Source organism: Pan paniscus, chromosome 4, assembly GCF_029289425.2.
Source record: "Pan paniscus chromosome 4, NHGRI_mPanPan1-v2.0_pri, whole genome shotgun sequence".
Taxonomy (NCBI): domain Eukaryota; kingdom Metazoa; phylum Chordata; class Mammalia; order Primates; family Hominidae; genus Pan; species Pan paniscus.
This window is the reverse complement of record NC_073253.2, coordinates 149,881,967-149,909,144: the sequence shown is the minus strand read 5'-3', so window position 1 is coordinate 149,909,144 and position 27,178 is coordinate 149,881,967. Positions and strand designations below refer to the sequence as shown.

General features: G+C 47.6%; 1 protein-coding gene across 3 annotated transcripts in view; it reads right to left on the bottom strand.

Annotated features, from left to right (window-relative positions):
* The window catches only part of LARP1 (La ribonucleoprotein 1, translational regulator), a 129,646-nt gene extending 112,262 nt beyond the window's left edge, over positions 1-17,384 (bottom strand). For 2 of the 3 annotated variants that reach the window (XM_057302368.2, XM_055112820.2), the window contains exon 1: positions 17,006-17,156. The gene's annotated coding sequence lies outside the window, so the exon portion shown is untranslated. Of the gene's footprint in view, positions 1-17,005 lie in introns of all 3 variants that reach the window. The other variant, XM_008954411.4, reaches the window with a different exon arrangement.
* Between the last annotated feature and the right edge of the window lie 9,794 nt (positions 17,385-27,178).

Genomic DNA, 27,178 nt, shown 5'->3' with positions numbered 1-27,178 from the left:
CCAAAAATGAATGGATGTATCAAAAACTGGAATTCCCTAATGGGAAGGGCTCTGGATGGGAATAAGAGTCCTGGAATCAGTTCTGGTTCTGCCATCGCCTTGGGAAAACGTGTTTTCCTCTCCGGGCCTCAGTTTCTCCACTTGCATAGGAGGGACAGGGCAGGCTTAGTGGTTTTTAAGCAATAGAACTCAATCTCCAGTATAGAAAATGGATTAAAATGGAGCTGTTGAAGGGGCATGTGCTGGGGTAGACCCATTTGTACCTCGGTCCCTCCACCACTCAACAGTCCCCTCCAGGTGTTCCATGGAGCCCTAAGGAGTTCCTGTGGACACAGTACGAAAACTACTCAATTCAATGGTCTCTAAGATCCCTAAGCAAACCCATTTTTATGCCTGAGATAATGTACATGTTCAATTTCTCCTGTCTATTCTTTAGTTAGGTCGGTGTCTCTCACATGGCCAGTAGTCCCCTGTTTCAGGAACACTTCAGATGCTTTATTTATTTATGTTTTAATTATTTAAATTTTTTTTTTTTTTGTAGAAAGAGGGGTCTTGCTATGTTGCCCATGCTGGTCTTGAACTGCTGGCTTCAAGCCATCCTCTCAAAGTGCTGGAATTACAGGCATGAGCCACCACACCTGGCCTAATGCTTTATTTAAAATGCAGAGTCCATGGCCTTATCCTAGTCTTACAAAGTTTGAATCTCCAGGAATGGGGCCCAAGAATCTTTATTTTAAACAAGCACTCCTTCCCTGACATGTGACTGACATCCATTGAAGTGTTTGTGTCCTTCACAGTGAAATTATTCCCACAGAACCTCAGGAGTTACTTTATTCTGGAGCTTTAACTACAACAGTCCTTCTGAATGTCCAGGGTGAGGGGAAAAACAGGAATAGTCAGATAAGCCCACATAAATGACTCAAGATTAGCCAAGTGGGAACAGACCACAGTGAGATCTCCAGGGGCCCTTTTCCAGGCAGAACATCCTGGCGGCCCCTCGCTCTGCAATCCCACAGCTTGTATCAGAAGAAATGGTCTGTGCATTTCTCTCTTCTTCCGGAGTGGCACTGACAACCTCAGGAATTATTGACTGAATTATCAGGTTTCTTATTAGTACACTAATGGGTTCCCGAGAGCTAGGCGCAAGCATGCCCCTGAGACAGTCAAGGGAATTCATTTTAGACTTTGGAACTAGGGCATATTTTTGTCAACTGCAAGGGAAACAGCTATTCATTCACTAGTTTTATTTATTAAACTAGCTTGGCAGATTCATTGGTGAATTAGATATTTCCTTTTTTTCAGCTTTACCGAGATATAATCACACACAATATAATTTGCCCATCTAAAATGTAAATTCAATTGTTTTTAGTATATTAACAGAGTTGTGCAACTGTCACTACAATCAATTTTTATTTATTTATTTATTTTGAGACACAGCCTCGCTCTTGTCGCCCAGGCTGGAGTGCAGTGGTGTGATCTCAGCTCAATGCAACCTCCGCCTCCTGGATTTAAGCAATTCTCCTGCCTCAGCCTCCCTAGTAGCTGGGATTACAGGCGCCCGCCACCACATCCGGCTAATTTTTATATTTTTAGTAGAGACAGTGTTTCACCATGTTGGCCAGGCTGGTCTCGAACTCCTGACCTCAGGTGATCCACCCTCCTCGGCCTCCCAAAGTGCTGGGATTACAGGCGTGAGCCACAGTGCCCCGCCATACAATAGATTTTAGAATATTTTCATCACCTCAAAAAGAATCCCTGTCCCAACACAAAGAAATGATAAATATTTGAAGTGACAGATATGCTAATTACCCTGATTTGATGATTACACATTGTATATATGTATTGAAATATCACGCTGTTTACCATAAAAATGTACAAGTATTATGTGTCCATGAAAAATTATAATAAAAGCAAAAATACAAAGTGTACGACTTGCTAAAGGCTCAGATGATTGTTAGCATTTTTGGCAATAAAGTATTTTGTAATTTAAAAAAAAGAACCACCCAACCTCATTTCAACTGAAAATTAAAAAATTAGCCTGGTATAGTGGTACATGACTGCAGTCTCAGCTACTTGGGAGACTGAGGCGAGAGGATCACTTGAGCCCAGGAGTCCGAGGCTGCAGTGAGCCATGATGGCACCACTGCACTCCAGCCTGGAGGATAGAGTGAGAGACTCTGTTTTAAAAACAACAACAACAACAAACAAAAAACAAATCCTTGAGCCTTTTAGCTATTATCCCTTAGTCTTTCTATCCTCCCTGCACCAGCCCCAAGTCCTAAGTAAACACGGATCTAATTTCTGTCTCTATGAATTTGCCTATTCTGGACATTCATATAAATGGAATCATAATATGTGGTCATTTGAGACTGGCTTCTTTCACATAGCATAATGTTTTCAAGGTTCATCGACGTTATAGCATATATCAGTACTTCATTCCCCGTTATGGCTGAATAACATTCCAATGTATGAATCTACCACATTTTGTCTATCCAGTCACCAAGTATGGTTGTTTGGGTTGCTGACACATTTTCGCTATTATGAATAATGCTGCTACAAACATTTGTGCACAAGGTTTTGTGTGGATGTGCTTTCTTCCTTTCACTTTTGAAGGGCTCCTAGTCTAGTAGACACAGGTGCTAAGACAGGTACACGCACATAATTCCTTATGCTGACAGGATGTGTGAAAGGAAAATAAATCTTGGAATCCCAAACTCTCTAAGCCAAAGGGAAAAGTCAAGCTAGGAACTGGGTCATGCAAACCTGCCTCCCCATTTGGTTCATAAATAAGATGGCTACAAAGAGAAGAGAAAAAAAAAAAAGATAAAAAGCTACATACCTCCCTCACAGTCTGCCCACAAGGAAATTCCTGGCAGGCCCCAAGATCTTTACCCTAAAACAATTCTGTTGAATTTCACCCTGGCAATGTAAATTGACAGCTTATCATCACAGGTGCATGACATAGGACAGAACTCAAAGTCAACTCTCTGCTCCCCTGAAACAAATGCATATCAGATTGCTTCCTTTGCCCTATTGTTTACATTATCTTATGTAAAAATGCAGATTCACTGATCCAGTCAAGGAATGAAGGACAATTTCCTCTACACCCCTCTCACATGAAAATTGTGCATTCCCCCAATATCCACACTTTCTCTTTTTAAATATTGAAGCCCTCAAAATCATCTTTGGAGAAAGGCATAGATCCTTCTCTCAGGCTTGTGTCCTTAACTTTGGCAAGTAAACCTCTTCCTAAAATGATTGATACCTGCCTTGGTCATTTTCTTTGATTTACAGATGATACAAGAAAGGTACAAGCCAATGGAGTGTAAGGGTGAGAACCAACTGCTTCTTCTGCCATTACTAATGGAATAATGCTGGGGCAAGCTCCTTCACCTCTCTGTGTACCTGTTTTCTCAGGGGTAAAATGAGACTAGTATTTTCTTTACCTTATAGGATCACTGTAAGGATTACATGAGACAATGCATATGAAGGGCTTTGCACCAAGCTTGGGACACAGTAAGGGCTGGAAAAACATTTCCCATTATCATTTTGCATTCAGAGATTCCTAAGAATAAGTTTACTAATGAACCATGCACTCTAGCAATGCAGTCTTCATTCTTTCAATGAGCATTTGCTTTGGTTTTGTTGTTGTTGCTGTTGTTGTTTTTGAGACAGGGTCTCTGTCTGTCACTGAGGCTAGAGAGTAGTGGCACAATATCGGCTCACTGCAGCCTCGACCTCCCAGGCTCAAGCAATTCTCCCACCTCAGCCTCCCAAGTAGCTGGGACTACAGGCACATGCCACCATGCCTGGCTAATTTTTTAATTTTTTGTAGAAAAAGTGTTTCTCCATGTTACCCTGGCTGGTCTCAAACTCCTGGTCTCAAGCAATCTGACTGCCTTGGCCTCCCAAAGTGCTAGGATTATAGGAGTGAGCCACCGTGCCCAGCCTCAATGAGTATTTATTGAATATTTATTATGTACTGGACACTCTGAGATAAATATAGTTGATCTAAACCTAGCTGCTATCCCCAGGAGCCCATAATCTGTCATCTGAATGGCAAGATCTACTAGCGTACATCACCTCCATATATTGTGATTCCGTGTATGGAGGTGATGTATGCCAGCAATATATTGTAATTTTTTTTTTTTCGAGATAGAGTCTTGCTCTGTCGCCCAGGCTGGAGTGCAGTGGCACGATCTTGGCTCACTGTGACCTTTGCCTCCCGGGTTCAAGGGATTCTCCTGCCTCAGCCGCCCAAGTAGCTGGGATTACAGGTATGTGTCACCACGCCTGGCTACTTTTTGTATTTTTAATAGAGACAGAGTTTCACCATGTTGGCCAGAGTAGTCTATAACTCTTTTTTTTTGAGACGTAGCCTTGCTCTGTCTTCCAGGCCGGAATGCAGTGGCACGATCTTGGCTCACTACAACCTCCGCCTCCCAGGTTCAAGTGATTCTCCTGCCTCAGCCTCCTGAGTAGCTGGGTTTACAGGCGCGCGCCACCATGCCCAGCTGATTTTTGTATTTTTAGTAGAGATGGGGTTTCACCATGTTGATCAGGCTGGTCTCGAGCTCCTGACCTCGTGATCTGCCCGCCTCGGCCTCCCAAAGTGCTGGGATTTACATGCATAAGCCATATTGTGATATTAATGAGGGCCCCAAATTTGCTATTAGAGCACTGAAGAAGTGCTTTTTCTTTTTTTTCTTTTTTTGAGACGGAGTCTCACTCTGTCCCCCAGGCTGGAGTGCAGTGAGGCGATCTCTGCTTACTGCAAGCTCCGCCTCCCAGGTTCACGCCATTCTGCCTCAGCCTCCCGAGTAGCTGGGACTACAGGCACCCACCAACACGCCTGGCTAATTTTTTGTATTTTTAGTAGAGATGGGGTTTCACCATGTTAGCCAGATTGGTCTCGATCTGCTGACCTCGTAATCCGCCCGTCTCGGCCTCCAAAAGTGCTGGGATTACAGGCGTGAGCCACCGTGCCCAGCCTAGAAGTGTTTTTTAAAAAACTTTTTATTTTGGGCCAGGTGCAGTGGCTCATGCCTGTAATCCCAACACTTTGGGAGGCTGAGGCAGGAGGATTGCTTGAGTCCAGGAGTTGAAACCCTGTCTCAACAACAATAACAAAAAAAAAGAGAAAGAAAATTTTTATTTTGAAAATATCAGAAAAATAAAAAAAAAAATAAACCAAATACCTATACATCAATCACATAGCAACAATTGTCAACATTTTACTGTTTTCTCCATCTCACTATATATAAAATCTGTGGCTAAAGCATTTTAAAGCTAATTACAGATATTCTAACACTTCAGCCCTAAACACTTCAGCATGTATTTCCAAAAATTAGATCATTCTCTTCCATAACAATACACTTAACACATCTCACAAAATTAGCAATAATTTTCTTATATCATCTAATACCAAGTTCATAGTGAAATTTCCCCATTGTCTAAAGCATGGTGGGCCAGGTATAGTCGCTTACACCTGTAATCTCAGTGCTTTGGGAAGTCAAGGTGGGAAGGTGGCTTGAAGCTAGGAGTTCCAGGCCAGCCTGGGCAATGTAGTGAGATGTCATCTCTACTAAAATTAAAAAAAAAAAAAGGCCAGGTATGATGTCTTGCACCTGTAGTCCCAGCTGTGGGGAGGCTGAAGAGGGAGGATGGCTTGAGTCTAGGAATTTGAGCTTGCAGTGAGCTAGGATCACACCACTGCACTTCGGCCTGGGCAACAGAGTGAGACCCTGTCTCAAAATAAATAAATAAATATGATAAAAATAAAAACGTGGTCCTTATTTTTTATAGTAATAAATCAAGATATAATCAAGAATCACATCTTATATTTGGCTGTTAGACTATTAGATCTCTTTAAATCTAGAACCTCCTCCCCATTACTTTTTTTTTGTTTTTACAACATTGGCTTTTAAGAGATTATGGCAGTTGTCTTATAAACTGTTTCACATTCTGGCTTTGTCTGATTGCTTCTTTGTGTGTTGTTTAACGTGTTCCTCTATCCCCTGAACTTTTCGTAACTGAAGCTAGTTCTTATAGGCCTCATTAGATTCAGGCTCAATATTTTTCACAGGAGCCAAAATAGGTGGAGCTATGTAGTCTACTCCATCCTATTAGGGGTGAGAAAAGAACTTTCTTTTTTTTTTTTTTTGAAACGGAGTCTTGCTCTGTCGCCCAGGCTGGAGTGCAGTGGCGCGATCTCGGCTCACTGCAAGCTCCGCCTCCCCGGTTCACGCCATTCTCCTGCCTCAGCCTCCCGCGTAGCTGGGACTACAGGAGCCCGCCACCACGCCCAGCTAATTTTTTGTATTTTTTAGTAGAGACGGGGTTTCATTGTGTTAGCCAGGATGGTCTTGATCTCCTGACCTCGTGATCCGCCCGCCTCGGCCTCCCAAAGTGCTGGGATTACAGGTGTGAGCCACCGCGCCCGGTCGAGAAAAGAACTTTCATCTGGGCAATTCAAGTCCTTTTAAATTAATAAATGAGACAGTAATCAGTCCTACATCCCACTTTAAGCTATGTATTCATCTCTTAAAACTGCTTGCCAGGCCAATCACGAACCAATGTTATTTCTGTAAACCAATGAGAATTCCTGACACACAACTCTGTAATAGCCCTCTCCCTATTCTTTTTTTGTCTTTAGAAACCTGCTTGTGAGCCTGGGCAACATGGCAAAATCCGTCTCTACAACGAAATAAAAAATTAGCAGGGCGTGGTGGCTCATGCCTGTGGTCCCAGCTACTTAGGAGGCTGAGGTGGGAGGATTGCTTGAGCCCAACAGTTTGAGGCTGCAGTGAGCCGAGATCATGCCACTGCACTCCAGCCTGGGCAACAGAGTGAGACCCCGTCTCAAAACAAAATGAAACAAAGAAACCTGCTTGTGACCAGTCACAGTGGCTCACACCTGTAATCCCAGCACTTCGGGAGGCTGAGGCAGGAGGATCCCTTGAGCCCAGGAGTTCGAGAACAGCCGGGGCAACATAATGAGACTTTGTCTCTACAAAAAAAAAAAAAAAAAAATTAAAAATTAAAATTAGCTGGGTATGGTGGTGCGTGTCTGTAGTCCCTAGCTACTAGGGAGGCTGAGGTGGGAGGAAATATACATACACACACACATATATATGTTTAAACACCTGCTTGTATGTAACAAAGGCCAAATGGAGCTCATATCTGAGGTTACTTGATTCTGAGTCTTCTCAGCAGCTGTCCTCACTTTGACTCAAGTAAACTCTTCAAATTATATTTCATGCCCCAGCCTCTTCCTTTGAGGTTGGCAGGAGGCACTTAATGCCAGCTGTCCACCATGTGTGATGCTGAGTGTGGTCCCTAGGTGATGATGAGCAGATAGAGGAGGAAGAACTCTTTACCCTGTTGGCAGGAAGGGTAGAAGTCTTCACAGGCAATGGCCTTTGATTTGGGCTTTAAAGGGTGTGTAAGAACCTACAGGGTGGGGAAGAGAAGAGGAAGGGCTTTCCAGGTATGCATGGAGGCACAATGTAGGGAAAGACAATGACAAGCTTGAGGAAGTAGGAGGTGGTAGCCAAATGTGGGCTGAGAATTATAATAACAAGCACTTAGGGTGAGTTGAGTGTGTTCCAGGAACTATGCTAAGTGACTCACTTAATCCTCAGCCTGTCCTGCGGAATGGGTGCTGCCACCCCCATTTTAAGGATGTGGAAATCAAGGTTTAGCAATAAGCAGCAACTGGCCTAAAGTCACATAGCTAGGAACTGGTAGACTCCTGAACCTCTGCTTTAAACATCTCTAAGCACTTCCTTAAGGTGAGGGAAGAACGCGAAACTGGGGAATGATGTTGGGGCAGATGGAGATAGGCCTTCTCCACCGTTCTAAGGGGTTTCAGTATTATTCCAGGGCACTAGGGAGCCAGCGAAGGTTTCCTTCGAAAGGGACCAGCAGGGCTGGGCGCGGTGGCTCATGCCTGTATTCCCAGCACTTTGGGCGGCGGAGGCGGGTGGATCGCCTGAGGTCAGATGTTCAAGACCAGCCTGGCCAACAAATGGTGAAACCCCGTCTCTGCTAAAAATACAAAAATTAGCCGGGCGTGGTGGCGCAGGCCTGTAGTCCCAGCTACTCAGGTGGCTAAGGCACGAGAATCGCCTAAGCCCCGGAGGGGGAGGTTGCAGTGAGCCGAGATCGCGCCACTTTTTTGAGGCAGAGCCTCAAAAAAGAAAAAGAAAAAAAAAAAAAGAACGAAAAGGGTGAGCAGGGCTGTGCCTGACAACGCTCACCCGCGGCCCTATGGGGGATGAACCGAGGGCTGCCGAGGAGCGCTATCAGGTTGGAGGATGGGTGCCCATTCACGTGAGCTGCCCCAGGGAACAGGGACGAAGGGAGGAATGCAAGATCCTCCCTGACCTTGTGCAGACCTTCATGCCGAAGGGCAGTGGGGCGGGGCTGAGTCTCCGCAGGATCCCGGAGCCTTTTCAACGAACGGCACCCCAAGCTGGGCGTCGGGCAGGAGCAGAGTGGGCCGCCACCCGCGGACCCCACGACCTGCGCGCAGCTCGTGCTTCCCAGCACCCCGAAAGCTCGGCGGCCAGGCGGCCACGTCGCAGGGGGATGTGAGCTGCAGAGACGGGGGAAAGGGCCAGTTTTAACCTCCGCGGCCCAGAGAGGGGAAGCGACTGCCCAAGGTCACACAGTCAGATAGTGGCAGGGGTAGGACTAGAACTCGGGCTGTATCTCTTGATTGCAAGTCTGATACTTTCTTTTTTTTTTTTCTTTTTTTTTTTTTTTTGAGACGGAGTCTCCCTCTGTCGCCCAGGCTGGAGGGCAGTGGCGCGATCTCGGCTCACTGCAAGCTCCGCCTCCCGGGTTCACGCCATTCTCCTGCCTCAGCCTCCCAAGTAGCTGGGACTACAGGCGCCCGCCACCACGCCCGGCTAATTTTTTTTTCTTTTTTTAGTAGAGACGGGGTTTCACCGTGTTAGCCAGGATGGTCTCGATCTCCTGACCTCGTGATCCGCCCTCCTCGGCCTCCCAAAGTGCTGGGATTACAGGCATGAGCCACCGTGCCCAGCCCTGATACTCTTTCTTGATGCAATTTATTTCAGAATCAAAGAGGAATCAAGATACTGTGGCTGAGGACGGGCGGCTGGGATGCCGAATACTCCGGGGAATCCGGGGATTTTTAATATCTGTTTTACCTCTTCGGGAATCCTGAGGACTGTGCGGCGGTGGAAACGGGCTCCAGGCGCCCTGTCCCGCCAGGCCGTTGTCGCACAGCCCCCCGCCCGGGTCATCCCAGCGAGACCTGCGCGTCCTCTGCACACCACCAGTGCGGGCGGGGCCCATCGTGCCTGGGAGTCCCTGCTCTCCGCAGCTGGGGGGACAAAGCCTCCGCCTGCTGCTCATCCATATCACCCAGGCAGGGAGGGTGCATGGAGGTAGTGGCGGGTCTCGCTCTGGGGCCGGGCGGACCGAGTTCAAGTCTCTGCCCTGGTACTCACTAGCTGTGCGACCCTGAGATGGTCACTTTCCCTCTCTGTACTTCTGTTTCTTCATTTTAAATCGGTGAAAATAACCGTGCTTCATACAGTTGGGTGTGAGGATTAACTAACATAAGGAGTATTCAAAGCCTTAGTAAGGGGCTTGCCGCACGACAAAGGCCAGTTATTATTATTAGCCCGGGAGTCAGCAGGGTTGGGTGCCTAATGTACCTATGAATTTGACAAACCTTTTCTCGATCCTACATGAAACCTGCTGCTTCCATGAAGTCCACCCAAATTAACTTCATTCAGTTTAAATCCATCTTGATTCTCAGAACTTAAAGCACAGCTGGCATTGTCTAACTGCAATGGGGTAGGGGCAGCAGGCTTGTGTGCGTGCCCTCCCCCGCACCACTAACCTAGATTCACAAGGCCTGAGGTGTGTAGTCCTGCCTTCCGAGGGCTGCTAGCTACTTGATTTTGAGTAAATCACTTCATTTTTTTTAATTTAAATTTTAATTTTTTTGGAGACAGAGTCTGGCTCTGTCACCCAGCCTGGAGTGCAACGGCGCGATCTCTGCTCAGTGCAACCTCCACCTCCCAGGTTCAAGCAGGCGTGTGCCACCACGCCCAGCTAATTTTTTTGTATTTTTAGTGGAGACAGCATTTCACCATGATGGCCAGGCTGGTCTCGAACTCCCGACCTCAGGTGATCTGCCCGCCTTGGCCTCCCAAAGTGCTGGGATTACAGGCGTGAGCCACCACGCCAGGCCCAATCACTCCATTTTTGAGTCTCAACTTCCTCTGTAAAATGGAGGTGATAATATTAATTTTATCCATTTAGGCAAGATGAACAGAGTTAGATCTCTGATTATACTTTGAGAATGGAAGGAAACAAACAGGCAAAATGTTTTTTCTTTTCTTTTCTTTCTTTTTTTTTTTTTTAAACGGAGTCATGGTCTGTAGTCCAGGCTGGAGTAAAATGGCACGATCTCAGCTCACTGCAACCTCTGCCTCCTGGGTTCAAGTGAGTCTCCTGCCTCAGCCTCCAGAGTAGCTGGGATTACAGGTGCCTGCCACCTCGCCGGATTATTTTTTATTTTTTATTTTTTTGAGACAGAATTTCACACTGTCGTTTGGGCTGGAGTGCAATGGCACGATCTTGGCTCACTGCAACCTCTGCTCCTGGGTTCAAGCGATTCTCCTGCCTCAGCCTCCCAAGTAGCTGGGATTACAAGCGCCGCCACCACGCCTGGCTAATTTTTTGTATTTTTGGTAGAGACGGGGTTTCACTATATTGGCCAGGCTGGTCTCAAACTCCTGACCTCATGATCCACCCGCCTAGGCCTCCCAGAGTGCTGGGATTACAGGCGTGAGCCACCGCACCCAGCCAATTTTTGTATTTTTAGTAGACATGGGGTTTTGCCATGTTGGCGAGGCTGGTCTCGAACTCCTTACCTCAGGTGATCCACCCACCTTGGCCTCCCAAAGCGCTAGGATTACAGACATGAGCCACTGTGCCCGGCGCAAAATGTTTTCTCAAAACATATTTAATAACTTGGAAAAATGGTGTCAATATATAGTATTTATTTTTCTTTTCTGAATTTAATTTTTTATGTAAAAATTTTATAAAAGGAATGCATTAATACATTCTCACAAAGATTCACCATATAATGTTAAGTGAAAAAGGGCAAATCAAGGGCAAAAGAAATATGCTTCCAATGTTGTTTTATTTCACTTTTGAACCAGGGTCTCATTCTGTCGCCCAGGCTGGAATGAAGTGATGCATTCATGGCTCACTGCAGCCTCAACCTTCTGGACTCAAGAGATCCTCCTACCTCAGCCTTCCAAGTAGCTAGGACTACAGGCATGTGCCACTAGCCCTAGCGAATTTTTTTTTTTTTTTTGAGATGGAGTCTCCCTCTGCCGCCCAGGCTGGAGTGCAGGGGTGTGATCTTGGCTCACTGCAACCTCTGCCTCCTGGGTTCAAGTGATTCTCCTCCTCAGCCTCCCGAGTAGCTAGGATGACTGGCACCCACCACCACACCTGGATAATTTTTGTATTTTTAGCAGAAAGAGACAGGGTTTCGCCATGTTGGCCAGACTGGTTTCAAACTCTTGGCCTCACGTGATCCGCCCACCTCAGCCTCCCCAAGTGCAGGCTTGACCCACCTCGCCCGGCCTGCCCAGCTAATTTTTTTTTTAAGATGTGAACTTTTTCATTCTTCAAAAAGACAATGTATTTTTACATAAATCTATAACAGAATTCAAATGTAGAAAAAATAAACTATATTCAGGGATAGAGTGCTCAGCACAGCACACCCCCTCCCCGGATGAGACTGCAGGAGCCTCGCCACCCCCAGGACACCCAACAGCAGGGCAGCCACAGGCTGGCACATAGAGCTCCCTGTGTCTGTCACAACAGGCTGCAAATGCAAGGGGCCCAGACCCGAAGCATCAAAGACAAAAACCAACCCATTTCACTGTGGCAACTCACTTCTTGGCCTAGGTCACTCATTTGTACACCTACTCAGAAAGGGAGGCGCAGGGAAACTGAGGGACATGCATCTCCAGATGCCTCGGATAATCCCCTACTCAGTTCTGCCACTAGAGGACCCCCAGGAGAGCCCACCTGACAAACCCCAACTTCTTCCCTGGGCCAGTGCAACCAAAAACCTGCAGGATTCACCCAGGACTCCAGGCCCTGACAAGAGGCAGAGCTGGCTGCGGCTCGACTAATTAAAAAATTTTTTTGTTGAGACAGGTTCTCTCCATGTTATCCTGGCTGGTCTTGAACTCCTAGCCTCAAACTTTCCTGCCACCTTCGCCTTCCAAAGCTCTGGCATGAGTGCCCAGCCTCCCAACTTATATATAAATACAGGCCGGGCGCAGTGGCTCACACCTGTAATCCCAGCACTTTGGGAGGCCGATGCAGGCAGATCACGAGTTCAGGAGATCGAGATCATCCTGGCTAATACGGTGAAACCCCATCTCCGCTAAAAATACAAAAAATTAGCCGAGTGTGGTGGTGGGTGCCTGTAGTCCCAGCTACTAGGGAGGCTGAGGCAGCAGAATGGTGTGAACCCAGGAGGTGGAGCTTGCAGTGAGCCGAGATCACGCCATTGCACTCCGGCCTAGGTGACAGAGTGAGACTCCGTCTCACACACACACACACACACACACACACACACACACAACACACAAAAGTATAAATACACTGAAAAAAATAAACATAAGGAAATCCACCAACATGTTAACATGTTACATCTGGGTGGGAAGATTACTATAGATTATTATCTTCATCTTTATTTTTCTATGTTCTCCAATTTTTTTTCAAATGCTGCATTATTTTTATAAACAGAAGCAAGCTACAATATTGTAACAGAAATATTGAAGATTATATTTGAAAATATTCAAGGCTAAACAAAAGCAAGTTAGATATCACCTATGTGTCAGCAATCAGAAACCTTTGAGACTAAAATTTAGCCTTTTGGAAGCACCGTCCATCTTCCCCCAGACCCACCCCTGCCTCTTAGCAAAATCACAGCACCATGCTGTGACAGAGGGGTCGGTCTAAGAGAGACAGAGACTGATTTCTCTCTAGGAAAGCCTCATGCAGAGCTCTCTGCTTCCTTGGTTTCCAGAACTTCACCAGCCTTCTTGGCCTGAAGTTCCTTCTTCTGAAGTCAGGCATGGCTCTGCCAAGGGATACTTGGACAGTGATCCATGGGACTGGAGAAGACCCCTGCAATCCCTGCAGAGTTACCAGGTTACTTAATTAGCTGGCATTTAAGGGTCTGTAGGATCTGAACCAGTCTTCCTTACAACTCCCATGTGTGCCAATCAAACAGTCTGTCTGCCATCTCCAAAGCCAGAAAGGGACAGTAATGAGTGAAGAGAGCTAGGTGTGATGCAATTGGGAAAGGTAAGGACTGTGGCAAACTGGAGTAAGCCCACACCTTCAAAACGAACAGCCACTTCTCAGTGCCAGTCTATTGCTACCTGGTGGGACCTTTCGATTTTTCAAGAGAATTGGAAAATCTGGATCTTTATGTGAAATCTCCTGATTTTAAAATAAATATTGGCAGGTAATTCACAAAACACATTTGGCCACTCTGCTGATCACAATTTGTAACTTGTCTTAGGAACACATTGAACTTTTTTCCCTCTGCACCTTTGCTTTTGCTATTCCCAATGCCAAGAACACTCCCCCACCCATCTAAGTCTAATGAACTCCATCTGTTCTGTCAGACCAAGCCAAAACACCACCTCTTCCGGAGCATCCCCGCAGCCAGAAGTGACATCTCCCTCACTGGGGCTGCACCACACATTTAGCTCTGTGCCTGTCTCATCCTATGCCCACAGTTGTTTCAGTAAGAGTCCTAGCTTTCCTGGTACAGAATGAGCTCCTGAAATATTCAGAAAACATTTGTGGAGCACCTGCTATGGTGCAGGAACCGTACTAAGCACTAGTGATACAGCCTAGAACAAGACGGATATGTCTTTGCCTTGATGCAGTACAGTCTAGTGTAGGGGGCAGATTTTAAATAAATAACTCCCTAGATACCTAATCCCAATTGTGATGAGTTTTACGGGGTTAAGAAAGTTTATAAAAGAGACTTAATCCAGGCACAGGAGGATTAAGCGAATCACGAGGTAGCTTGGGGAAGCATTAGCAGTAGGGCTCCCACTTAGGGCTGTACAGTTTACATGCTGCACAAAGCCTGGCAACAGAGCAAGACCCCGTCTCTAAAATTAAAAAAAAAAAAATTGTAGAGTTGAGGTCTCGCTATGTTGCCCAGCCTGATCTCAAACTCCCGGCCTCAAGGTGTTTCTCCCACCTTGGCCTCCCAAAGTATTGGAATTACAGGTGCGAGCCACTGTGCCCGACCCCTTTTTCTAATCTGCACAAAGGCATCGTATAGACTAGCAGAGGCAGCGTTTAGTTCACCCCTATCCAAAGCTGCTTTAAATAAACTTAGAATCTAAGTAGATACGGTGACTTCCCTATGTACATGCAGCCCAAAGAGATGTTCCCTGCTCCCCACTTTCTACGCTAAACCCTTAGACTTCTGAGATCAGGGAAGGCACCCCCAAGGAAGTAACGTAGGAGCTGAGACTGAAGGATAAGAAGGGGCCAGCCAGCTTGGAATATGAGGAACAGCATGTGCAAGGCCTCTGAGGGGAGAAGGTACCATGGCCAAAGGACCTAATAGGTGGCCGTTGTGGTGGAAGCATGGACAGAGGTAGGAGAGCATTAAGGGGTAGGCTGGGCAGTGACCACCCTGCATGGCTCAGAAGGCCACATTAAGGGGTGCAATTCTTTTTTTTTTTTTTTTTCTGAGATGTTGTCTCACTCTGTCACCCAGGCTGGAGTGCAGTGGCGCGATCTCAGCTCACTGCAACCTCCACACTCCGGGTTCAAGTGATTCTCCTGCCTCAGCCTCCTTAGTAGCTGGGATTACAGGTGCGCGTCACCATGCCCAGCTAATTTTTCTATTTCCAGTAGAGACGAAGTTTCACCATGTTGGTCAGGCTGGTGTCGAACTGCTGACCTTGTGATCTGCCCACCTCCACCTCACAAAGTGCTGAGATTACAGGCATGAGCCACCGCGCCCAGCCAAGGGGTACAATTCTTATCCTGAAATACCTTCCATATCCCTTCCATATCCCACTCCCTAACCACGTCGTTTCTGGGTTTCACTGCCCATGAGAGAGCGCACAATGGTAGAAACTATCTTTACAGAGGGCCTGCCATGAGGCACAGACTGTGCTGGGGTCACACATTCATTCTGCCTTTTTTATGCTCCTAAGGAAGTATTATTTGATTTCAATGGAACAGATGAAAAAATGGAGGCACAGAGAGGATGGGCAGCTGGCCTGAGGTTAGCTGACTGTTAAGGGGTAGGCTGGGATCCACTGTGAAGTCCACTGTGGGACTTCAAACCCCTTCTCTTGGCCGTCATGCAGCAATGGTACCCATGAATAGACCGGAAGCGCAAGGAGTGCACACCCTTGCTACTCAAAGGCAGGAGGGTCTAGGGGCCTGCAACACTGGCATCACCTGGAAGTCTGTCAGAAATGCAGGATCTTGGGTTCGTTCCATCCAGCCCTACTGAATCAGAATCTACAATTTTTTTTTTTTTTTTGTGAAAGGGTCTCACTGTGTTGCCCAGGCTAGAGTATAGGGGCACAAACACAGCTTACTATAGTCCCCACCTCCTGAGTTCAAGGGATCCTCCTGCCTCAGCCTCCCAAGTAGCTGGCACAGGCCACCACGCCCAACTAATTTTTAATTTTTTTGTAGAGACAGGGATCTCACCATGTTGCCCAGGCTGGTCTCAAATTTCCTGGGCTCAAGCAATTCTGCCTTGGCCTCCCAAAGTGCTGGGATTACAGGTGTGAGCCACCGTGCCACGTCAGAATCTACACTTTACAGGAATCATGTACACATTAGGAGCTGAGAAGCACTAGACTAGAGAATAATCCAAGCAAAGTGGCATATTGCCTTTGTAGCCCTTATGCAACAGTGTCTCCTAAGCCAGGTTTCCAATGACCCGAAAACAACTTCTTATAACCAAATATACCAGAGTGGCCAACTGTTCCATTCATCTATCCACCCTAGTTTTGTCATCTATTTCCACTCCAAGGGAAAGACTGTGAGAGGCTACCATCAACTCCAAAGACGAGGTGCTGTATGCTCCAAATCATCTCCCATTTGAGGTCTACTCTGATCCCCAGATCATTTTCTGGAACACACTTTTCACAAAAGAATTCCCTATGTTAGCCTGCATACCAAAGGAGTCAGAATGGTTTGGTAGAAAAGATTAGTGGGTGAGGAAAAGCGGGGTTCCCCTTCAGCTTTAAGGCCACATGTGACTTTGGGAAATGCCCTACCCTCACTTCCTAATTCCCATGTTAAATATGAATGGGGTGGACTAGACTAGGAATCATTCCATATGAGGCCTGGCAGGAAACACAAAGGAAGTTCAGTGGCCTAGGTGAAACAGTAGGGAGTAGCGGAGACTGTGGCAAACTAGAGGGCAAGCAGGTAGGGAGGGTGCAATGCCCTGACTACACAAAGGTATCCCCACTCAGAAATAGGCTAGAGTTATCATGGGAAATACGTTGACATATATTCTAATTTTTTGAGTTGGGAATCTGATTTTTCAAGAAATGAGTGATGTTTAAGTATTGGCAACTATTAATAGTTAAAACTTCAGAACAAACAAACACAACACTGTGTGAGCCAAATAAATATCAGGTGCCGGCCAGATCTGTCCGTGGGCCGTCAGTTTGACTTGCCTGGCCCAGATGCCACCCTAATGTTAGGTATTAATTTGCATGTGCGGCTGAGAATGCTGCAAAGCGGCTCCTGTAAGGATGGGGGTTGAGGGGTAAGATCTGTGCCTTTCCGGGGCCCGTCGCCCGTCCCCCACCGCGGCCCGGGCCCCTTTCGGTGCCCCCTCCCCAGGCCTCTCCGGGAAAGGGCCCAGACGGTGGTGCCGGGTCGCACGGCGTCGCTTGCTTCACACCCTCCCTACCTGCTCGCCTGCTCTCCCAGCACGGCCGGCAGCGCCGCAGCGATGACTCAGCCTCTGGCGGCGGAGCTGGAGGGAGGCGGAGGGGGCGAGGGGGAGGACGACTGGCAGGGCGGGGTAAAAGGAGGCGGGTGGAATGGAGGGAGGAGGGGAGAAAGAAAGAGGAAAAGGAGAGAGAAGTGGGATGGGGGAGGAGAAAGAGGAAAGGGGGAGAGGAGACGGGGGAGAGGCGGAGGTGGGAGGGAGCAGTTCGAAGCCCCAGCTCCCGCCTCCTCCCCCGGCCGGCTGAGGTTGGGCTGGGCTGGGCTGGGGGAGGACAGTGGGGGAACAGCGGAGAGGGTAGGGCAGGGGCGGAGAAAGGAGGGTGGCGTGCTGCGCCCCTTCCCCTCCCCCACTTCGAGAGTCCCATGGGTACACGTGGTTCATTGCCACACCCACGGACCCAGCCCTGCCTCTGTGGGATGGGAGGGGCCGGGGAGGGTGCCCGGGAATGCGGCTTCGGACTCTGAACCTTTAGTGAGCGCCTTCCAGCGGAGGCCTGGGGGACTGGGCAGTCAAAAAGGGACAGAGGGGCCGGGCGCGGTGGCTCACGCCTGCAATCCCAGCACTTTGGGAGGCCGAGGCTGCCGGATCACCTGAGGTCAGGAGTTCAAGACCAGCCTGGCCAACATGGCGAAACCCCGTCTCTACTAAAAATACAAAAATTAGCTGGGCGTGGTGGCGCGCGCCTGAAGTCCCAGCTACTTGGGAGGCTGAGGCAGGAGAATCACTTGAACCTGGGAGGCGGAGGCTACAGTGAGCCAAGATCGCGCCACTGCATTCCAGCCTGGGCAACAGAGTGAGACCCTGTCTCAAAAAAAAAAAAGGGGGACAGAGAGAGGTGAGGGCTTGCAGGGGAGAAAGCAAATCCACAAGGCGTATCCGCAAGTGGAAATTTAAAGGGAGAAATGAGCCTACTTGATGCATTTTTGCTAGTCTACACCAGTAGCTATAACACAAGGTTGAATTTGGAAGTCACACCAAGGAAGTTTCCTTAGCAATGTTTTGTAATATAAATGATGAATGAATAAAATGTACTATGGGAGTACATCTATGTGTATAGAAGAGGACAAATGGAATTTTTTTAAATGTCTTTTTGTATGTCTGTTACATATGTGTGTTTGGGTGAATATATAGGAGTGTATGTGTCATTGAATAATGTGTATATATGTATGCCTTATGTATGTAAGCACATTAATAGCTGTATATGAGGTCGTGTGCCAAGAATACATTTCTGTGTATATGGACAGGTGTCTATCTTTATATGCCTAGGTGTTAACTGTATAAGACCTATGGACTTTCCTGAGTTTGTTTTAAATATGCATATTTATGTGAATTTATGAGTTTGTGAATGTGACAGCATATCCTTGGGGGGTATGTGTGGGGGTTTTTTGTGTGTGCCAGTATTGTATAAATGTGTATGTGTATACGGGACTCCTGTCTGAGATCGTGTTATGCTTGGATATTTGTGTGTGTGCATGTGTATGGTAATACATTTGTGATCAGTCTGTGACCAGGGCTACAGGGCATCTTGAGGTTGCATGTGTGTGTCTGTGTGTATAATTGAGAATGTATGTCTGTTTTTCAGAGTCTTTATGGATATGATTGTGTCTAGCATCTCTGTAGCCACCCTATTGATCCATTTGTGATAAGGGCTATGTGATTCTTAAGGGTTGGGCTGGTCAAGGCGGCTCCTTGGAGGAAGAGGTTCTTGTGGGGTGGGGACGGTAGACACAGGAAGAAGTTGCATGTGTGCTGGCCCACTGAATAGACCACCCAGAGCAGCCGGAGGCCAGGCAAGCAAAGTAGGCTGAAACAAGACCAGGGAAAGCGCTGAATGCCAGAATGGGTAATCACGGCCTCTTCTGGCATCTTCCGCCCTCTCAAGCGTTGGATCAGTTTCTCTCATGGCCCTTCTCTGGGTCTACCTGGTCAGTGCTCTTCTGCAGAGTGCACATCCTTGGTAATGAACATGGCAACAATGGTGGAGCATTACTATGAGCCTGCCTGCAGAAAGCACTTAACAGGCAATAGGTCAGCTCTGTGAGGCAGAAATTTGGTATCCCCAGTTTTACAGAGGGGGAGCAGGAGGTTAAGCCCTGTTGGTGATGCCCCTGTTGGATTCTGAGGCCCCATGCCCTCTCAACCACTACTGATGTTTTGGGCCAGATAATTCAGCGTTGTGGGTGGCTGTCCTGTGCATTGTAGCATAATTAGCAGCATCCCTTGTGTTTACCCAGTAGATGCCAATAGCACCTCCCTCTCCAGATATGCAAACCAAAATGTCTCTAAACATTTCCAGAAGTCCACTGGGGACAAAATCGTCTGAGATTGAGAGCCACAGCACTACACTGTCCTGCCTCCCCTCATGTAAGTGTTTTCTGAGGGGCTGCACCAACTCCACCTTGTCCAGTGTCTTCAGCTGTCCCTCTTCTTTCACGGTGATCTTCATGACCGTGCAGGTAGCCCCTTGTCTTTGCCACAGTCAACAGAAGGCTTACTAGCCGGGCCACCTTTCCTAGCAACTCAACCTCTCTGTCTCCCAGGCACAGAAGGCACAGGGCTTGGGGCCTGATAGACACCTCTATAGCTCTTATTATTATTTGAATCACAGGAGTTCCCTGGGGTCAGAGCCTGGAGGAGAAGTGCCCCGAACCTGCTGACCCTCTCTGGCCCAGAGCTGTGGACACTGCTGGTTCTGTGAGTTTGTTTTCCTGGTTGAGCAAGAACACCACACGATGGTGTTGGGCCAAAACTGGTCCCATTTTATGCTACTATATCTCCACTGCCCAGGCTGGAGTGCACTGGCATGATCACGGCTCATGGCAGCCTTGACTTTCCGGGCTCAAGGGATCCTCCCACCTCAGCCTCCTGAGTAGCTGCTTACTAGGCACATGCCACCATTCCTGGCTAACTTTTGTATTTTTGGTAGAGATGGGGTTTCACATGTTGCCCAGGCTGGTCTTGAACTCCTGGGCTCAATCTATCTGCCTTCCTCCACCCCACAAAGTGCGAAGGGATTACAGATGTGAGCCACCGTGTCCAGCCATCTTATGCTGTTGCATCTTGGCAAATGAAATGGCCTGGCTTTCCCCTCTGGCAGACCCTGATTTTAATGAGCCAGTGCTGTGTTGTGACCACAGCAGGAATTCAGGAAGGGCAAGGCAGAGCTGTCAGCAGGGCTCTTGGCATGTCCAAACCCAGGCCTCAGCAGGGCGTCCATGCTGCTGTGGGACCCTGCCACTGTAGCAGCTCAGGGTCCTGGGGAGCAGGTGCTAGAGAGTGTGGTGGCTCTACCACACACACAAGAGGTCCAACACTCCCACTACAGAGAAGACACACAGATGGTGGTGCTCACAGAGGACTCCATGCCACCGCTGTGTCTGCCACTTGGGAAAGTCTCTCCTCTGGACTGTTCCTTTACTGCATGACCTCACTCTGCCCCTTCTGTTCTCCTCAATCCCTACAGTGTTCCTAGTGTTTACAGGGCCCTTTGCTCCATTCCTCCTGGGATGCTGCAGAGCAAGGTGGTTAAGGGTGAGGGCTCCTATACCTGATTACGTGAGTCTGTGTAATCTTGGGCAAAGCACCTCACCTCTCTGTGCCTCAGCTTCCTCATTTCTAAAATGGGGAAAAGTAAGAGGCCCTGTCTCTCAAGATTAAATGAGATAGTGCATGTAAAGGATGCTAGCCATGTGGTAAGCGCTTACTAAATAGCAGCCATTATTATTATTATTATTATTATTAGAGACAGAGTCCCACTCTGTTGCCCAGGCTGGAGGGCAGTGGCGTGATATCGGCTCACTGCAACCTCCACTTCCTGAGTTCAAGCGATTCTCCTGCCCCAGCCTCCCAAGTAGCTGGAATTACAGGCGTATGCCACCACACCTGGCTAATTTTTGTTTGTTTGTTTGTTTAGTAGAGACGGGGTTTCACCATGTTGGCTAGGCTGGTCTTGAACTCCTGACCTCAGGTGTTCTGTCCACCTGGGCCTCCCAAGGTGCTGGGATTACACATGTGAGCCACCACACACAGCCTAGTAGCTATCATCATTGCTATTCTTTTTTTTTTTTTGAGACAGGGACTTGCTGTGTCGCTTAGGCTGGAGTGTAGTGGTGTGATCACTGCTCACTGCAGCCTCAACACTCTGGGCTCAAGGGATCCTCCTGCCTCAGCCTCCCAAGTAGCTGGGACTAGAGGCATGTGCCACCATGCCCAGCTAATTTTTTTTTTTTTTAAAGACAGAGTTTCACTCTTGTCGCCCAGGCTGGAGTGCAATGGCACGATCTCAGCTCACCACCACAACCTCTGCCTCCCAGGTTCAAGGGATTCTCCCACCTCAGCCTCCTGAGTAGCTGGGATTACAGGTATGTGCCACCACACCCAGCTAATTTTGTATTTTTAGTAGAGATGGGGTTTCTCCATGTTGGTCAGGCTGGTCTTGAACTCCCGACCTCAGATGATCCGCCCGCCTCGGCCTCCCAAAGTGCTGGGATTACAGGCATGAGCCACTGCGCCTGGCCAATTTTTTTTTTTTTTAATTGTTAGTAGAGATGAGGTCTTGCTCTATTGCCCAGGCTGATCTTGAACTCCTGGGCTCAAGTGATCCTCCTGCCTTGATCTCCCAAAGTGCTGGGATTACAGGCATGAGCCACCACGCCTGTCTATTGCTATTATTCTTGATTAACAATAAAAGGAGAATGAGCTCTTACTAATTGCCAAGCAATGTGCTAAACTCTGGACGATCCTTTTCTTGTTTTGTCCCTTCAACAACTCTATGAGGAAAGTGCTATTATTAGCTCCGTAGCTGGGAAGAGGAAGCTCAGGTACAATGGTGTTAAGTAACTTACCTAGGGTGACAGAGCTAAGAAGCAGCAACTCTGAATCTGAACCAGAGTACTGCCACTGTGAAGTCTCACTACCTGCTCCTCTCCACTGAAAGCAGATTTCACCATAGGAAGGAGGAGCTTCTCTTTAGCTGGTTGTCCTGAATAGATGTCAGAGGCCTAGAAGAAGATTGTGTTGAGAGGACAGAACCCCCACATCCCCAACTAGAGCAGAAGGAGGGGTTTGGGCTCAAGGAAGTGAAGTTTTTTTTTTCTTTTACAGCTATTGATGAAACCACTTAGCACGGTAGGCTGTGGTCTCATGGATGGACTCCAAAAGGTATCACCAAGCGTTTTTGTTTTTTTTTTTTGAGACGGAGTCTCGCTTTATCACCCAGGCTGGAGTGCAGTAGCTTGATCTCGGCTCCCTGCAGCCTCCTCCTCCCAGGTTCAAGCGATTCTTCTGCCTCAGCCTCCCTAACAGCTGAGATTATAGGCACGCACCACCACGCTCAGCTAATTTTTTGTATTTTTAGCAGAGACAGTGTTTCACCATGTTGGCCAGGCTGGTCTCAAACTCCTGACTTCAAGTGATCCACCACCTCGGCCTCCCAAAGTGTTGGGATTAAAGGCATGAGCCACCACGCCTGGCCTTTTTTTGGTTTTGTTTTTGAGACAGGATCTCATTCTGTCACCCAGGCTGGAGTGCAGTGACACGATCTCAGCTCACTGCAGCCTTGACTTCCTAGGCTCAAGCCATCCTCCCACCTCAGCTCCCAAGTAGCTGGGACTACAGGGCGTGTGCCACCACATCTAGCTACTTTTTGTATTTTGGGTTTTTTTTTTTTTCTCTAAGACAGAGTTTCACTCTTGTTGCCTGGGCTGGAGTGCAATGGCGCGATCTTGGCTCACCGCAACCTCTGCCTCCCGCGTTCAAGGGATTCTCCTGCCTCAGCCTCCCTGAGTAGCTGGGATTACAGGCATGTGCCACCATGCCCAGCTAATTTTGTATTTTTAGTAGAGACGGGGTTTCACCATGTTGGTCAGGCTGGTCTCAAACTCCCGACCTCAGGTGATCCACCCACCTCGGCCTCCCAAAGTGCTGGGATTACAGGCGTGAGCCACTGCACCCGGCCTAATTTTTGTATTTTTTGTAGAGATGAAGTTTTGCCACATTGCCCAGGTTGGTCTTGAACTCCTATGCTCAAGCAATCTGCCTGCCTCAGCCTCTGAAAGTGCTGGGATTACAGGTGTGCACCACCACCCCGGCCTTGCCAAGTTTTTACTAGCACATAAAATTTATTTTTGCTACAATCCAGGCTGTATATTGTTCTAGTGCTTTTTGTTTGAATTGGACTGTCAGAATGGTACAAAAAGGCATTCACTTGCTACAAGTCAGAGGATAGATGGGAGGCCTATTCTGGAGTTGATGCAGAAGAAAGGTGGTGTGTTTATCAAGAGCTGTGAGAAGTTGTCCAGGTGAGTACATATGAGAGGATGGTTTGTATGGAAGGGTTAGTTCTTCCAACCCATGTGCCAAAGGGGACAAAGGAGACCATGTGATAATTCATTTTTTAAAAAAATATATTTGAGGCAGTTTTTTTCCTTGTACTGTCATAATATAGTTATTAGTTATCTATTGCTGTGTAGCAAATACCCCAAACTTAGTGGCTTAAAACAATACGTATGTATTACCTCACAGTTTCAGTGGATCTGGATTTCAGGAGTGATTTAGCTGGGTGCTACTGGCACAGGGTCACTCACGAAGTTGTAACCAAGATGTCAGCCAGGTCTGCAGTCATCTGAAGGCTCGAGTAGGGCTGGAGGATCTGCTTCCAAGATGGTGCACCAACATGACTGTTGGCAGCAGGCCTCAGTTCTGTACCTCGTGGACCTTTCTGTTGGACTTCTTTAATGTCCTTATATCATGGAGGTGAGCTTCCTCCAGAGCCAGGGAGAACAAGGTGGAGGCCACAATGTCTTTTATGCCTAGCTTTAGAAGCTACACACTATTGTTCCTGAATATCCTGTTGGTAACACAGGTCAGCCCTGCTCATTGTGGGGAAGGACCATAGAAGCATGTGAGTACCAGGAGGTGAAGATCATGAGGCCATCTTGGGGGCTGGCTATCACAGGGCTCATCATTGCTGACTTGTTTACTATCATGAAAGCAAGTGGGCTGCAAGTACTGAAAAGTGGGCTGTAAGCACTCAAAAGTTGAGAGCTGCTCACCAATTTTATTTACCTGGATTTGTCTGTGGTGTTCCCTTGGAGGCATGACATTACAAGTCATGTAACCCAGGATGGGTTGAGTGTGGTGGTTCACGCCTGTAATCCCAATGCTTTGGGAGGTGAAGACAGCTGGATCACTTGAGCTCAGGAGTTCGAGACCAGCCTGGGCAGCATGGTGAAACCCCATCTCTACAAAAAAATACAAAAATTAGCTGGCGCAGTGGTGTGTGCCTGTAGTTCCAGCTACTCGGAGGCTGAGGCAGGAGAATCGCTTGAGCCTGGGAGGCAGAGGTTGCAGTGAGCCGAGATGGTGCCACCGCACTCCAGCCTAGGGAATGGTAGTGAAACCCTGTCTCAAAGTCACCCTGACTCCATCAGAAACAAAGCCCTGCAATCCTATGACAATGAAAGTGTATTACCTGTGCCAGGTGCCAGCAGGGAACAATGGTTAAGAGAGTGAATTTTGCAACCAGACAAAACTGGATTCAAATCTTAACTCTCCTATTGGTGACTTGAGGACTTTGGGCAACTGGCTTAACCTTTCTGAGCCTCAGTATTCTTGTGTGTAAAATGGATTAAGATCAACTTCACAAGGTCATGGGGGAGATGGATTAGAGGATCGCAGAGCTATGATAATGGAAGTCAGGTGCCCAGCCAACGTTGACCTATAGATTTATTATTAATAATGACAACAATAAAGTAATAGCTCACATTTATTGAGCTTCTGTTTTTGCCAGTCTGTGAAGTTTGGAGCAGTTAAGAGCCTTGCTCGCCAGGTATGGTGGCTCACGCCTGTAATCCCAGCACTTTGGGAGGCCGAGGCAGGCAGGTCACCTAAGGTTGGGAATTTAAGACCAGCCTGACCAACATGGTGAAACCCTGTCTCTACTAAAAATACAAAATTATCCGGGGGTGGTGGTGGGCGCATGCTTGTAATCCCAGCTACTCAGGAGGCTGAGGCAGGAGAATCGCTTGAACCAGAAGACGGAGGTTGCAGTGAGCCGAGATCGCACCATTGCACTCCAGCCTGGGCAACAAGAGCAAAACTCCATCTCAGAAAAAAAAAAAAAAAAAGAGCCTTGCCCAAGACACACAGCTAGGAGAGCTGGGACTCAATTCCGGGTCTGTTTCCAAAGCTAACCTGTTTGATAACTTGCTCTTTTCACTTCACAGTGGTCTATCATAACCTACATATTACATTGCCCCACCTTCTTCCTTTCTTCCCCCTTCTTTTAGCTATGTAGCAGTACATGAACGTACCATAATTAGTTAACTGTTCCTCTACTGTTGGATTATTGGTTTCTAATTAACGACAAGGTTTCGGTGAGTATCTTTGTGTCCAGAGCTCACAGTGTGCTATGCTAGGCACTTGATGCGTGTACTTCACTTAATCTTCCACCAGCCCAAGGATGTTCAGCTGGGAAATAACTCACTCAGCCTCTAACTTGTCTAACATAGAATGCCTTTTCAGGACTAAGAATCCCCTGCCTTCTCAATCCTGAAATTTTTCATTCCAATCGGGCCACCAAGGAATATCTTTCTTTCCTCTGCAGCAGATTTATCTGAGAGACCAGGGAAGTGGGCTTGGAGTCTCCAAACTCAGGTTTAACAAAAGGATGGGCCTTGATAGGTTTTCACCAGGCTCATGGCAGCTTTGACTAACCAGACATGACCCTGTATCAGTCAGGATGGGCTGGGTTGTGCTGCAGTAACAACCCCCAACTGAGTGGCTTCAAACACGCATTGTGGGACTGTTGTGTGCTCTGTTTTGTGCTGTCTTTACTCCAGGTCCAAGTTGATAGAGCAGCCACCATCTTGAAGATTGCCAGTTGTCATTCCTGGAGCCAAGAGAAAATATAGTAAATTGCACGTTGCTCTTAAAGCATCCACCTGGAAGTGACACAAGTTATTTCCTCTGATTTTTTTTTTTTTTTTTTTTTTGACAAAGCACATCACAGAGCTACACTTAACTTTGAAGAGACAGGGAAGTTCATCCTACCATGTACCCAGAATGTGGAGAACTGCAATATTTGATGAACAATACTAATGACCACCAAAAGCCTTGTCCGTTGCTAATCATTAAAAAAAAAGTGTCCACCAATTCTAATGACATCTTGGAACAATTAAGTCCAGGCCAGGTGTGGCTTAACATTCTGTCCTGGAGGAAAGACCCTTCCATCTAAAACCCCTCTTGCCCACATCCTGAAGCCAGCTTGCCCTGAATCATGGGACCCTGGAGATGAGGAGAACAGAGGAGAGCAAGGTCAGGGAGATGGCTGGTGGATTCCACCGGTGACCATGGGCAGAGCTCTAAATTCTGAATTGTATTAGCCCACAGAGTAACTATGCATCTGTGCTGTGGGGTAGTGGAAAGGCCATCTGACTCCTGGGTGACCTTGGACAAGTCATCTGGAAAGATCCTAAATGCATCTCAAAAGGGAATGCAGGCTGGGCGCAATGGCTCACGCCTGTAATCCCAGCACTTTGGGAGGCTGAGGTGGGCAGATCACAAGGTCAAGAGATCGAGACCATCCTGGCCAACATATTGAAACCCCGTCTCTACTAAAAATACAAAAATTAGGTGGACATGGTGGCAAGCGCCTATAGTCCCAGCTACTCAGGAGGCTGAGGCAGGAGAATCGCTTGAACCCGGGAGGCGGAGGTTGCAGTGAGCTGAGATCACGCCACTGCACTACAGCCTGGCGACACAGCGAGACTCCATCTCAAAAAAAAAAAATAATAATAATAAATAAGATGGAGGTGGGCGGATCACGAGGTCAGGAGTTCGAGACCAGCCTGGCCAACATGGTGAAACCCCATCTCTACTAAAAATACAAAAAAATTAGCCGGGAGTGGTAGTGCATGCCTGTAGTCCCAGGTACTCAGGAGGCTGAGGCAGGAGAATCATTTGAACCTGGGAGGCGGAGGTTGCAGTGAGCTGAAATCATGCCACTGCACTCCAGCCTGGGTGACAGAGCGAGATTTCGTCTCAAAAAATAAATAAATAAAAATAAATAAATAAATAAAAATAATAAATAGGCCAGGCATAGTGGCTGATGCCTGTAATCCCAGCATTTTA